A 12,395-nucleotide genomic window follows, 5' to 3' on the forward strand; every position below is an offset into this window, starting at 1 on the left:
TCAGGTGAATACATCCTGCCCCCTTTTATTTAGCTGCCTGCATTTGGCAAGTCTCTAAAACCCCCTCGGCTTCAGTTTTTTCATCTATAAAATGGAAACAATAAATGTCACACCATACATGTTGTTGAGTTTCTGTGGGAATTGCCAGGAGTAACATACGGACAAGGTCCACAGTGGCCACCACAGACTCAGTAAACGTTGACCTCTTCCTGTATTCCACATTAGCACAGCTTGAATGCCCCCACGGGCCTACCCACCAGCCTCTTCCCTTTGCTAAGGCTCAGATGGTTTGTTTTTTAATCAGGGAGAGTGTGTAAATATTGAGCCACCTTTAATCTTCCAAGCATTATTTACTCTGAGGACGAAGGGCTGCGATGTTATCCTGTTCATCTCTGCCCTTGGAGAAAGGTCAGAGGTACCCCAGCCCTCTCTAGGGCCTCATCTCAACTTCTCCTACACGATTGTTTGGTTCTGGGTATGGTGAAAACCACTCTGGGGGAGCATATGACCGGGGACTTGGGCTGCCTCCATTTTGACCTCAAACTCTCCAGTTGGGTTCTTCTTTCCATCTGGTCTCTTGGCTCAGGGGGAAGACCCTATGGGCAAAGCATCTCCTCAAGGGAACAAAACTACCCCTCAAGCAACAAGGATTGCCCTGAGCCAGCAAGACCACACCAGTGATTGACTCTGAGACAGTGATCAGTTTGACCTTCACTGCCCACCTGCACACAACCACCCATCTTTGCCCCACATTTACCTACATAAACCTGGAAATATTTTCGGCACTTCGGAGATAGCCTTTGAAACACTAGTTTTCTCTGTCTTTCCAGTGTTGGCCTCACTGAAATAAATCCCTTTCTTCTTTCACAGCCACTCGTGTCCCTGCTTGGGTTTTGTCAGCAGTGACAGCAGACCCAGTGTGTTTGGGACCCCTGGAGCCAAGTGCTCCTGCATCCCTGTGATGTGGTTTTGGAATATAGGTGAGGTTCAGTGGGGTGGAGTCCAGAGCCAACGACCAAGAAAGAATTCTTGAGACGTCTTTGGTGCAAAATGGTGGCTTATTAAAGCACAGGGACAGGACCCGTGGGCAGAAAGAGCTGCTGCCCCAGGGCTGTGAGGGGTGGCTGATTATATACTGTGGGTTGGGGGAAGTAAGGAAAAGGAGGTTTCGAGAAAGAACTTTCATATGCTAAAGAAGACTCACAGAATACTGGAGGCCTTGCCATTGTCAAGTTAAGGTTGTTTACCCCTCTAGTAAGGCATTAACATTAAGATAGTTGGGAACTTCCTGGAGGAACCTTACATGCTGCCCACTTCAAGTATCTGTCGATGGGCTGCAGGTTATAAGGGCATTTAATTGTATTTACATTCCCTTCTGGAAGCTATTGCTAAGGCTTTTGTAAGTAAACTGAGGAAGAAGACTCAGGTCTTGCAGGATTGTGATCTCTATAAGTTAACCATTTGTTTTTCCTTTAGGACAGCCAGGAGTGCCTGAGGAATGTCTTATATATCCCATGGGGTGGTGGGGTTGCGGGGTGTCAGCTTCTGCTTTGTCCTCAGCTTGCCTTCTGTTCCTTCATTACCTGTGCCCCTGCTACAAGGGCATCAACAGAAATGGAAGCTCACATCTCTGACTACGGACTTAGTCCGTGGTGGGAGCCAGCCTGCTTTCTCCACTGCAGCAGGACGGAGCTGGGATGAGCCCTTGGGCTGTGACTGCAGAAGCCTGGAAAGCCCTCTGATCTGCCCTGACACTGGCTGAAATTCTACCTTTGTGAGAATGAGAGGGGTTGTGCTGATAGAAAAGGAATTCTTGGGGAGGAGCTCCCCCTGACTAAACTCAGGACAATATCAGCATCAGAAAGAACAGTGACTATAAGCAATGGAGATGCCTCTTCCCCCTGATCCTCAAGGGAGAACAAAAAGATGTAAAGAAACACCACAGAATGGGACAACATTTCTGCAAATCATATATCTGATATGGAACTTGCACCTAAGATATTGAAAGAATGCTTACAACCCGGTAATACAAAGACAACCCATTCAAAGAACAAGCAAAGGACTGAAGAGAGATTTCTCCAAAGAAGATACACAAATGGCCAACAAGCTCATGAAAACGTGCTCAACATTATCCGCCACGAGGGAAATGATAAGGCCATACTGCTTCCCACTCCGCAGAAGGGCAGCAAATGGAGCACCACGTGTCCGTAAGGATGTAGAGGAAGAGGCCCCCTCACAGAGTGGAGCCACAGCCTGGAGAACAGTCTGGCAGTTCCTCCAATGACTAAACACAGAGCTGCCACATGACTCAGCAGTCCCACTCCCAGATCCCCACCCAAGAGAATTGAAAACATATGTTCACACAGCCCTTGTAACCAAATGCTCATAGCAGCATTGTAAATAAGAGCCAAAAAGTGAAAACAACCCAAATGTTGGATCAACTGACGAATAGATAAGTAGAATGTGGAATAACCATACAATGGAATATTATTCAGCAATAAAAAGAAACGAAGTCTTGGCACATGCTACCACATGGATGGATCCTGCAAGCACCATGCTTATGGAGACGCCAGGCACACGGGACCACATGCAGTACGATCCCACTCATATGAAATGTCCAGAGTGGGCACATCCAGTGAGACAGTAAATACACGGGTGGCTGTGAGGAACGGGGCATGGGTACTCAGTCTCCCTCCAGGTGATGAAAATGCTCCAACATGGGTTGTGGTGATGGGTGGTACAGCTCTGGGAATGTGCTAAAAACCACCAAATTGTACACTTTAAAGGGGGAAATTGCATGATGTGTGAATTGTATCCCAGAATGATGTGTGAATTGTGTCCCAGAAGAGTTATTTTTAAAAACTTAACAGTAAAAAACAAAACAAGACAAAAAAACAAAACAAAACAAAACAACCCCACAACTTAAAAAAATGCACTGGAAATAAAAAAAGCAAACAACATAAAAACCTGAAACTCCGTTGTCATAATTAGTACACCAACTCTTTTGGTAATTAAAGGGAAAGAAGCATTTACCTGTATGAACTATTTCAGATAGTCCTAGTGATGAAGGAAAGCTCTTCTTCTCAGATTAAGTTGAGCTAATAAATTTGGAAGAAAGGTAGAATTAAAAGAACACCAGTTTGCAATCCCTAGGGAAATGACGGATTCAGATGAGAATCAGCAAGGAATGCTAAAAACTATTCTGTAGATAAATGGGAGTTGGATCTTTACAGGGATTATTTGCTGTCTGAAAGGGGAAATGCAAATTTACAAGGAGGGATCTAGGAGATCCTACTTAACATTACCATCAGAAGGATAGAACTCTAGTACCTCCTGGTGTGATGCCTCATCAAGGAAACAGCCCTGCAGGTGGGGTCCGCCCACACCTTGAACCTGAATCCAATCAAGCTGGTGCACAGGAAATGAAAGGATTAAAAGAAGGAATCCAATGAAATGATGAGGAAGTAATCAGGCGTGTCCAGCAGGTGGAACACTTAATAGGACAGCAGGGCCACTGAACCCCTCTCCCACAGGCCCTGGCATGAGGGAAAAGGGACTAGAAATATAACCGGAGTCACATGCAGAACTTTTACGTTTTTAGTAACCACAATAAGACTAAAAAGAAATAGGTGAGGATAATTTTAATGCTATAGCTTAGCCCAATATATCCAAAATATTCTTTCAATATATATTCAGTATAAAAATTATTATTGAAATGTTTTATTTTCTTCTTTGCATACTAAGTCTTCAAAATCTCGAATGTATTTTACACTTATGATTCATCTCAATTCAAATGCTAAATTTTCTTTCTTTTTAAAAAAAGTTTATGTATTAATTTTTTTTTTCTTAGTGATCTCTGATGTAGGGAAGACATTAGGGTTCAAGGCCGAGGGCCAAGAAAGAATTCTTAAGAGGTCTTTGGTGCAAAAAGGTGGTTTTATTAAAGCACAGGGACAGGACCCATGGGCAGAAAGAGCGGGACTGGGGTCATAAGGAGTGGCCCATTATATACTTTCAAGTTGGGAGGGGGTTAGGGAGAGCACAGACCTCCCAGGCATTTTGACAACAAGGTTTCAGGATCCTGAGGGGGGCTAGCTATTGTTGGAAAAGGTCATTTATTATTGTTTAGTAAACCCTTAGTCATAAAACCCTTCAGATGTCTATCAGTGGATCATATGCTTAGGGATAATTGCCAACATGTATCTTGGGGGGGTAGAGATAAAGGAAGTTTCCAAAGGAAGTTTTATGCATTAAAGTAGACTCACGGGATCCTGGGGGTCGGGCTAAGGTTGCCTTTGGCCCTTAGCAAAGTATCAACATCGAGGCAGTTAGTTCCCTAGAAGAAGGTCACCCTGCTGTTTTAAGGACTTGTCACTGGGCTGTAGGTAGTAAGGAAATTTAATAAATTTTCTTCTTCGTTTCCCACATCAGTGTCTGCTCCAGTAAACGGAATACGAATATTTTCAATATGTATCACATAGTGGAACAAAGCAATAAGAGAAACATCAGTGTCTTGTTTTAAAATTCCAATAATTCAGGGCACCTGGGTGGCTCAGTCATTAAGCGTCTGCCTTCGGCTCGGGTTGTGATCGCAGGGTCCTGGGATCGAGCCCCGCATCGGGCTCCCTGCTCCGTGGGAAGCCTGCTTCTCCCTCTCCTGCTCCCTCTGCTTGTGTTCCCTCTCTCGCTGTGTCTCTGTCAAATAAATGAATAAAATCTTAAATAAAATAAAATAAAATAAAATTCCAATAAATCCCCAATTTCAGTTAACATAGCTGGAGCACCGTCTGTTGGGACAGAAATTAGTTTATCCACCCTTAGCTGTCACTCAAGACTCAAAAATACCCTCTCCCTGGGTTGGCTTTCCAGGCCATGAATTGGCCAAGTTTCTTTCTACACCTGAAACTCTGTGGTTCATTTTACATCTGGTTTCATAGTGGAGCCGCATGGTATGTTTTAGATCAATTCATTAGGTATTACTTTGTTTAACCTAAATGATGTTTCAAACAGTGGAAGAACTTGTGTATATTCTGAATATACAACGTTGATTTAACATGTTTGTCACGCAGACAAATTTTCTGCACCACGAAACGCGGTTTCTCCTCATTCCTTGCTCTTCTCTATGCGTGGTCCTCAAGACACATCACGGATTCCTTCCTCTGACCTCCTGGCCATGACAATGGTCACCTCTATTTTACCTAAATAACCCCTTCAAGCCCCGCCGGCTTCCCACAGTGGCGCCTCTCCTCAGGGGGAAGCCCGTGACAGGGCTCCGTCTAGACTTCAGGCACACATTCTCCACCCGTGGTCGCAGTGCCGGAGATTGGGACGGCCAGGTGGATTGTGGCCCATGTGATGTGAATACGCCGGGAGCGTGGTACTGGTCACACTGCGGGGGCAGAGACATTAAAACACAGAACGAGATCAGGTCGGTTCTCCAGAAATCTTTCACCCACAAACCGGGTTGACCTTTGCCTGAGTTAAGCTTGTTGACCTGGCCTCAAAGGAATTTCCCTGTGGGTCAGGCCACTCGGGGCCGGGATGCCGTCCTAAGCAGCATATCTGAAAGCTAATATTTGGTTGTCCTTCTCTCTTATCCTTGGCCTAGTTCTACACTTAAAAAGAGAAGGTGTAGCTTTACCGAATTCCCTGCCGGGCAAGCAAACACCAGCATCACCGAATCATTAACCTTAAGGGGACACTGCCAGTGGTGAGAGACTACCACTCTGGGGGCCTTGAACAACAGCCATTGATTTCTCGCCGTTCTGGAGGCTGGAAGTCCCAAATCAAGGTGTGGCAGGGTTGGTTTCTCTTGAGGCCTCCCTGCTTGGCCACAAGGCAAGCATCTTCTCATCGTGCGTCCACACGGCCGGCCCTCCCTGTGTGTCTGCCTCCGGGTCCAAATCCCCCTTTTTGTAGGGACATCAGCCATATTGGATTAGGACCCATCCCAATGACCTCCTCTTAACCTGATCGCCTCCCTCAAACACTGTCACACTGTGAGGTCCTGCGGTCCTCCAACATGAGGATTTTGGGGGGAGGAGGACACAGTTCGACCATCACACTACCCACAGTTTCTCCTGGGTTTTATCATAACTCATTTCCTGTCCCTCCGCCTCCCGTTTCCCCGTTTCTGTACATGGCGTGTGTGGATGGCACTGTCAGGTGAGGCTTCTCTGGGGAGAGCGTGTGCGATGCCATCACTTATGAAGAGAGGGTGCCTGCTAGGCGGGCACGCGGCTTTCGGTACCCGGAGAAGACGGGGCGTGGATCGGCTTTCTTGTGCTGCAGACATTTCAAAGCCAGAACTTCCCCGCCGCACGGACTCTGCCTCGCGACCTGGGCTGAGGTCAGAGCCAGGTGGGAGGGCGACGTCCCTGCGGGGCGTGGCGCGGAGGCAAGTCTGGCCCAGGGGGGCGGGGGTGGGCGGGGGTGTCTGCCGGTGGAGCCCGTGCTGTGGGGACAGCAGCCCTGGCTGCGTTGTCTCGGGCCGAGCAGGGTCCGGGCCTGCCCTCCTGACGGCTCTGCACGTTACCAGGATGGTTTAATTCTCTTTCTGCTTAAAGTGGCTGGAGTGGATTCTCTTGTTTGAGGGAGGCCATCAAGACTCCACCCGAGTCTGTGATCGTGGACACGTGCCAGAGTCTCACCGTCCAGCACGGGAGCCCCAGCCTCGTGCAGCTGGGGGACCCTCGGAATGTGGCCGGTGTGGCCAGGGAACTGAAGTTTGCAGTGTATTTAATTTTAAGTGTAAATGTTGGTAGTCAAACGTGGGTTAGTGGCCGCTCTGTTGGTCAGCACAGCATCAACTGCAGGCGGACGTGCCTGGAGACTGACCAGTGAAGCACAGCGGCCAAGGTCATGGGGGCTGGTGCTCCAGGTCAGGGCGCCAGACCTGCTCTAGGAGAAGCGCCGTGCCGGAGGTTTTCCTCTAACAATGTAAAGTGATGGAGGCATCGTTGTCTTTTGATAGAACTTTGAGCTGCAGGGTGGACAGGGGTTGAGAAGCGACGTTGCAGCAGGAGGGCCAGGCAGGAGGTGATCACAGTGGCCGCGGTGAGAGCGGGGACCAGCCGAAGGGAGCAGGACTCCAGCAGTGGCAGGCTGTGATGACCCGTGACTGTGAGGGGCGGGAGAGGGGCTTCCGACCAAAGGACCTCTGGATGTGACCTTTGGAAATGGTGTGTGTGGAGGTGTTGCAACTGAGTTCAGGAATCTGGAGGAGAGGCAAGTTTGGGACTGCGGGGGGTGATCTGCACCCTCTGGTGGCAGTCGGTGACCGCTGCAAACACACCGATGGCCCGAGCTCCGTGCTGGGCACAGTAGTGAACTCAGGCAATCTACCTGCCACATCAAAGAGGCCACCTAACCCACCTGAGGACGCTGAAGCCCAGTTTAGAATCTCATACGGCCCCAGTTCATTCAATACCTTATCTATTTCTTTGTTAACAAATCATTTTTTTGTGCAAGGCATTGTGCTGAGCTGGGAGCAGAAAGAACACTTCCTCAGCGGTGTCCCAGGCAGGGGGAAATGGGAGCACCAAAGCCCAGGTCCCTGCAATGCTGGCTCGCTGTGGTACAGCCTCTTTGGGGAGCAACGGGGTCTAGAGAAGGTTCTACGGACACATTGCCTGAGCTGACGTGACAAGGACAGGCAGGATTTCGTTTGTTAGATGGCACCCTGGTATCGGTAAGAAACACTCGTGACCAACGTTACGCCCAAACCTGCCTACCACACATGGCACCAAGTAGTCGAGCGGATGACTGGATATAGACAGAGCTGTGGTCAAAGCAAGTCTCAGGTCCTTTCAGTGACGGAGCTGCCCGGGGCCCGGCTGTGTAGGCGATGGCGTACACGACTTGGTGTGACTCAATCAGGCCCAGAGGGCGGCCAAATTGCCTCTACGTTTTCTGCAAGGTGAACAGTCTTAATTAGAGTTCTCAGAGAAATGGAGCCAACAGGAGATATGTTTCCATCTCTAGCCACATATCTATACCTCTGTATCTATCACTTAGCAATCAATCGATCTGGCTATCTATCAAGGGAGAGGGAGAGACATTTATTTTAAGGAACTGGCTCACACCATCGTGAGGACCAGCAGGTCTGACGTGCATAGATTGAGCTGCAGGCTGGAGACTCAAGTAAGAGTTGGTGTTGACATGTGGGTCTGATGGTTGGAGACTCAGGCAGGCTTTCCGTATCGTCTTGAGAATTCCTTCTTCTTTGGGAAACCTTAGTCTTTGCTCTCAAGGTCTTCATCTGATTGGCTGAGGCCCAGGACATTATGATCTGCTTTACTTAGAGTCCAGTAATTGTAAACGTTAATCACATCTAAACCATGTGTCAGGGCGATGTCTGGACTAGAGTTTGAGCAGACATGTGGGCACCATGGAGCAGCTGTCCTGCCTTGTCCAATTTACGTGGGTCCTGGAAGGTTTGGAGGAAACAGAAGTCTGAAAAACCACTGGAACCTGAGGGGTGTGGGACCCTCTGGCTTCCTTTCATCTAAGACGTCAGGGCAGTTGCTTGTCAGGTGCTGTGAGGCCAAAACTCATTATTTTGTCATTAATCATCTCAAGGGTTTAGAGACTAAACTTTCCCTACCGCTCACATCAAAGCCCATTGGGTGGAATTCTATGTGATTTTGAATTCCTTTGGATGTGTATGAGTGAGGGTATTTTGTAGCTGGGCTACAAATGTTGTTAGCAAAACTCAAGGCTCTACAAATGAGTTTTAAATTTATGTGAAGAGCCTAATTCTTATCTTAATTTCTTCTTTAAAAAAAAATCTCATCCTCAATCTGAATATTTACCTTTTCAACTGTTATTTAGGACTAAAGCCAAAACCTGATGGGTTGAGTTTCCACGTCCATAGTTTTAAGTGACGAAGAAACAAGTTTGGGCCCAGCACGGGGGTGTCTGGAACCGTGCCGACAGCGCGTGGGGCGACAGGCGGCAGCGACGTGCGAGGCAAGCACAGCAGAACACGGAACGGACGTGTCCACCACCCTGTTGTACACCTGAAACCAACACAGCATCCTGTGTCCCCCGAACCGCAGTAAAACGGAAGCCAAGTTCGAAGCCTGTGATGTTGACGTAGCTCCGTTTGATCCAGTCTCCGATTTCACAATCTCAACTCCGGTCCAAAGCAGAGCCGCAGGAGAGCTGGCTCAGCGGGGAACTGGTGGCCTGTGCCCGCCGAAAAGAAAGACCTGTGGATAAATTTCACGCGAAAACGCTGAAATTAACGGAACTCACCGCCAACAGTGATGCTTCTGAGCTGAAAGCACAGCTATCATTTAGACAACGGGGCTTTCTTGCCGAAGCTCAAGTGTGATTAAAAGCAACATACGGGAAATTGTTTCAGTGCCACATACTTGTTTGATGTTTTTCCTCATCAGAGTTAAGTGACAAACATATCCCCAAAATGGACATATGTTGTCTAGGAGTGCTTTTGATTTTAGATCCTGAATTATAGCCATTAATGGGGATTAAATTAAATAAACTATGAAGTTCATAAGCTCTGCATTGAAAGGCTGTTAACACCTGTTGCTGAGAAGAACCAATCTTTTTTTTTTTTTTTTTTTTTGGTGGTGGTTGTTTTTTTAAGTAGGCTCCACACCTACTTGATCTCTGCAATCAAGACCTGAGCTGAGATCCAGTCAGATGCTTAACCGACTGAGCCACTCAGGGACCTCAAGATCTGGTAAATCTTCAGGGCTGGTTTGTGCTTTGAACCCCCTTCCTGAACAGAGTAGCTACCTCCTTGCTCTGCTCTGCTCTCCTTCACTGCACGGGTTTATGTTACCGTGCGTCTTACTGCTTACTGTTTATTTTCTCTCTCCCTCTGCCAGGGGATTGCCTTCACCAGCGGAGGGCTCTGCCTTGCTGCTGCTGACACATCTCTAGCTCCTGGGACCGTGATGGACATGTGGTCCGTGCTCAGGATGTGTTTTTTGAATGACTGAATCTCTGCCATGAGGGACCATCTCATTCAGTCCGATTTTTCATGCATCAATTATGGAATTGTATCACTATGTGTGGAAACACTGGCAAACTGAAAAAAAAAAAAACCCACGAGGTTGCAGTCACGTGAAGGAGGGTGCCGTGGACCTGAGTGAGGCCGAGCAAGCGGAGCTGTGGGGACAGGGGTGGGGGAGGGCGCGGATGGGGGCGGGGTGCATCCACACTCTCCGGAGGCAGAGCCGCACCTGACGCGGGGCCTCCGACTCTGGGCTGTGAGTCATGAGCTACATCGGGACTCGCCTTTGCAGACGGGGTTTACTCATCTTACCTAGCAGGTCACCTGAGATGAAACCTCAGGGTCTGCTGGGGCTGCGCTGGGAGCTGGGAGCCAGGCCTGTGGCCCTTCGTGTCTCTTGGTTCCAGCACCTTGGGAAGTACATGTGGGCTAACGGCCTGGGTCGGCGGAACTTAGGACAAGGGACAGGCCAAATCTGAGAATAAACGCACAATCATCTGCATAAAAGGTGTGTGGAGGACCATTTTAGGTCCTACGAAAGATGGATACTTTATCCTCGGGTGCGTTTGTGGTTGTGACTCAGGAGGAGGTCCCCATGAGAGTGAAGCAGCAGAACACCCCCAAACCTACCTCTTCTGCCCCGTCTGTTGGTGTCTCCTGGATGACGCTCAGTTCAGCATTTGGGGGCAGCAGATACAGAACGGAGACGCTATGGTTGGGAGGTGAATCCTGCATTTCTGTGTGTGTGTGAGCAGTCACTGGACGGTTTTCTCTAGGACGTTTGCCGGGGGGACAGCCCAGGAGGACAGAGGTGGTATCCCCTCTGGGGCAAAGGGAGGCCAGCCCTTATAAGTGACCGGGGTTTCTCAAGCCGGGGTGCCCAGCTGTGACCCAGCCTGTTGTTCATGCATTCTCTGTCACCCCGGGAGACCTGAGGGCAAGGGGAGCGGGGGTGCACCTGGGGTGCGTCGTGTCTTCGTCCGCACGCACAAGACGGTGCCCGGCTGACATGTTAGCAAACTGCCCGAACCTTCGCCCACCCAAACAAACATGCAGCCTGAAGACTATAAGCAGATCGACGCTCACTCTGTGTGGTGTGCTAGACAGAAGAATGGGCTCTCAAATCCTGGGCCCCAGAACCCATGAGTGACATAGAGGTGAGGTTCAGGCTGCTCATCAGCTGACCCTGAAATAGGGAGAGTATCCTGGGCATCTAGGTGGGCCAGTGTCACCACAAGCGTTCTCGACAGTGGAAGAGGAGGTGTGGGGGAGTGCTTGAGGTGAGAACATGGGGCTCGACCCCCTGCGGCTGGCTCCGAGTCTGGCGGAAGAGCCAGGAGCCCAGGAAAGCAGGGCCTCCAGGCCCCGGGGAAGGCAGGGCTCTGTCCCCGAAAGCCCCCAAGAAGGCAGTCCTGCCGACACCTGGACTTTAGCCCGCAACACCCACCGGGGACTTCTGGCCTCCAGAGCTGTGACCCAAGGGACGGCCATCTCACCCCAGCAGGTCTGTGCCCCGGGGTCTGTCACACAGGGGATGGGGCGCGGCTGGCTGTGGGTGTGTTCGGGGCATCCCGCTGTCGCCGGGGGCAGAATGTTCACGTGCTTCCCGTGGGCTCTGCAATCCCTGAGCGGTTTCAACACCCGAGCCTTGCGGTGAGCCTGAAGGGTTTCGGGGAGCAAGTCCCCTCCTCTGCTGGGGAAGCAGCCCAGAAAGTGGTGGCAGAAAAGTGTGAACGTGTGTACGTGTCTTGCTTGTGGATACGTGCTGCTCAGGAACTGACCAAATGGGAGGAAGAAATGAGGTTGGAGAGCTGAAGGCCAGGAGCGTAGCTGCTTGTTTTATTTCCGTATAAAGAGCAGGGGGGCATGAGGACGCCAGGTGGCCCTGCCCAGAGCGAGGCACAGCAGGGACGGCCGCCAGCAGCGCCCCCTGGCCCCGGGCTTCGCTACCCACACACCGTCCACCGTCTCCGGCCAGTACCCGTCCCGTCACGTGGCCAGGCTCTGTGCAGAGTGCACACGTGCACACGGGCCCACACACGCGCACACACGGACACCACAATACACCACATGCCTGTACAAGGCACACGCGAATATACAACACACAGGCACACGCACACACGTGTGCACACAATACTACACAGGCCACATATACACGTGTGTGCATGTCGACACAATACACCACACACACGTGAGTATATAACCACACACACCTGCACATGTGTGTACACACAGGCACACACCACACACCACAGATGCACAAATATGCTCACACCATACACATGCACACAAGAATAGCCACACATGTGCATCCATATACCACACAACACATATGTGCACACACTGACACACAAGCCACGCATGCACGCACACACACGTTCATACACACACTGCACACTGCACGTGTGCACGC

The sequence above is a fragment of the Mirounga leonina genome, unplaced genomic scaffold, assembly GCF_011800145.1.
Source record: "Mirounga leonina isolate KUSES-001 unplaced genomic scaffold, KU_Mleo_1.0 Mir_55, whole genome shotgun sequence".
Taxonomy (NCBI): domain Eukaryota; kingdom Metazoa; phylum Chordata; class Mammalia; order Carnivora; family Phocidae; genus Mirounga; species Mirounga leonina.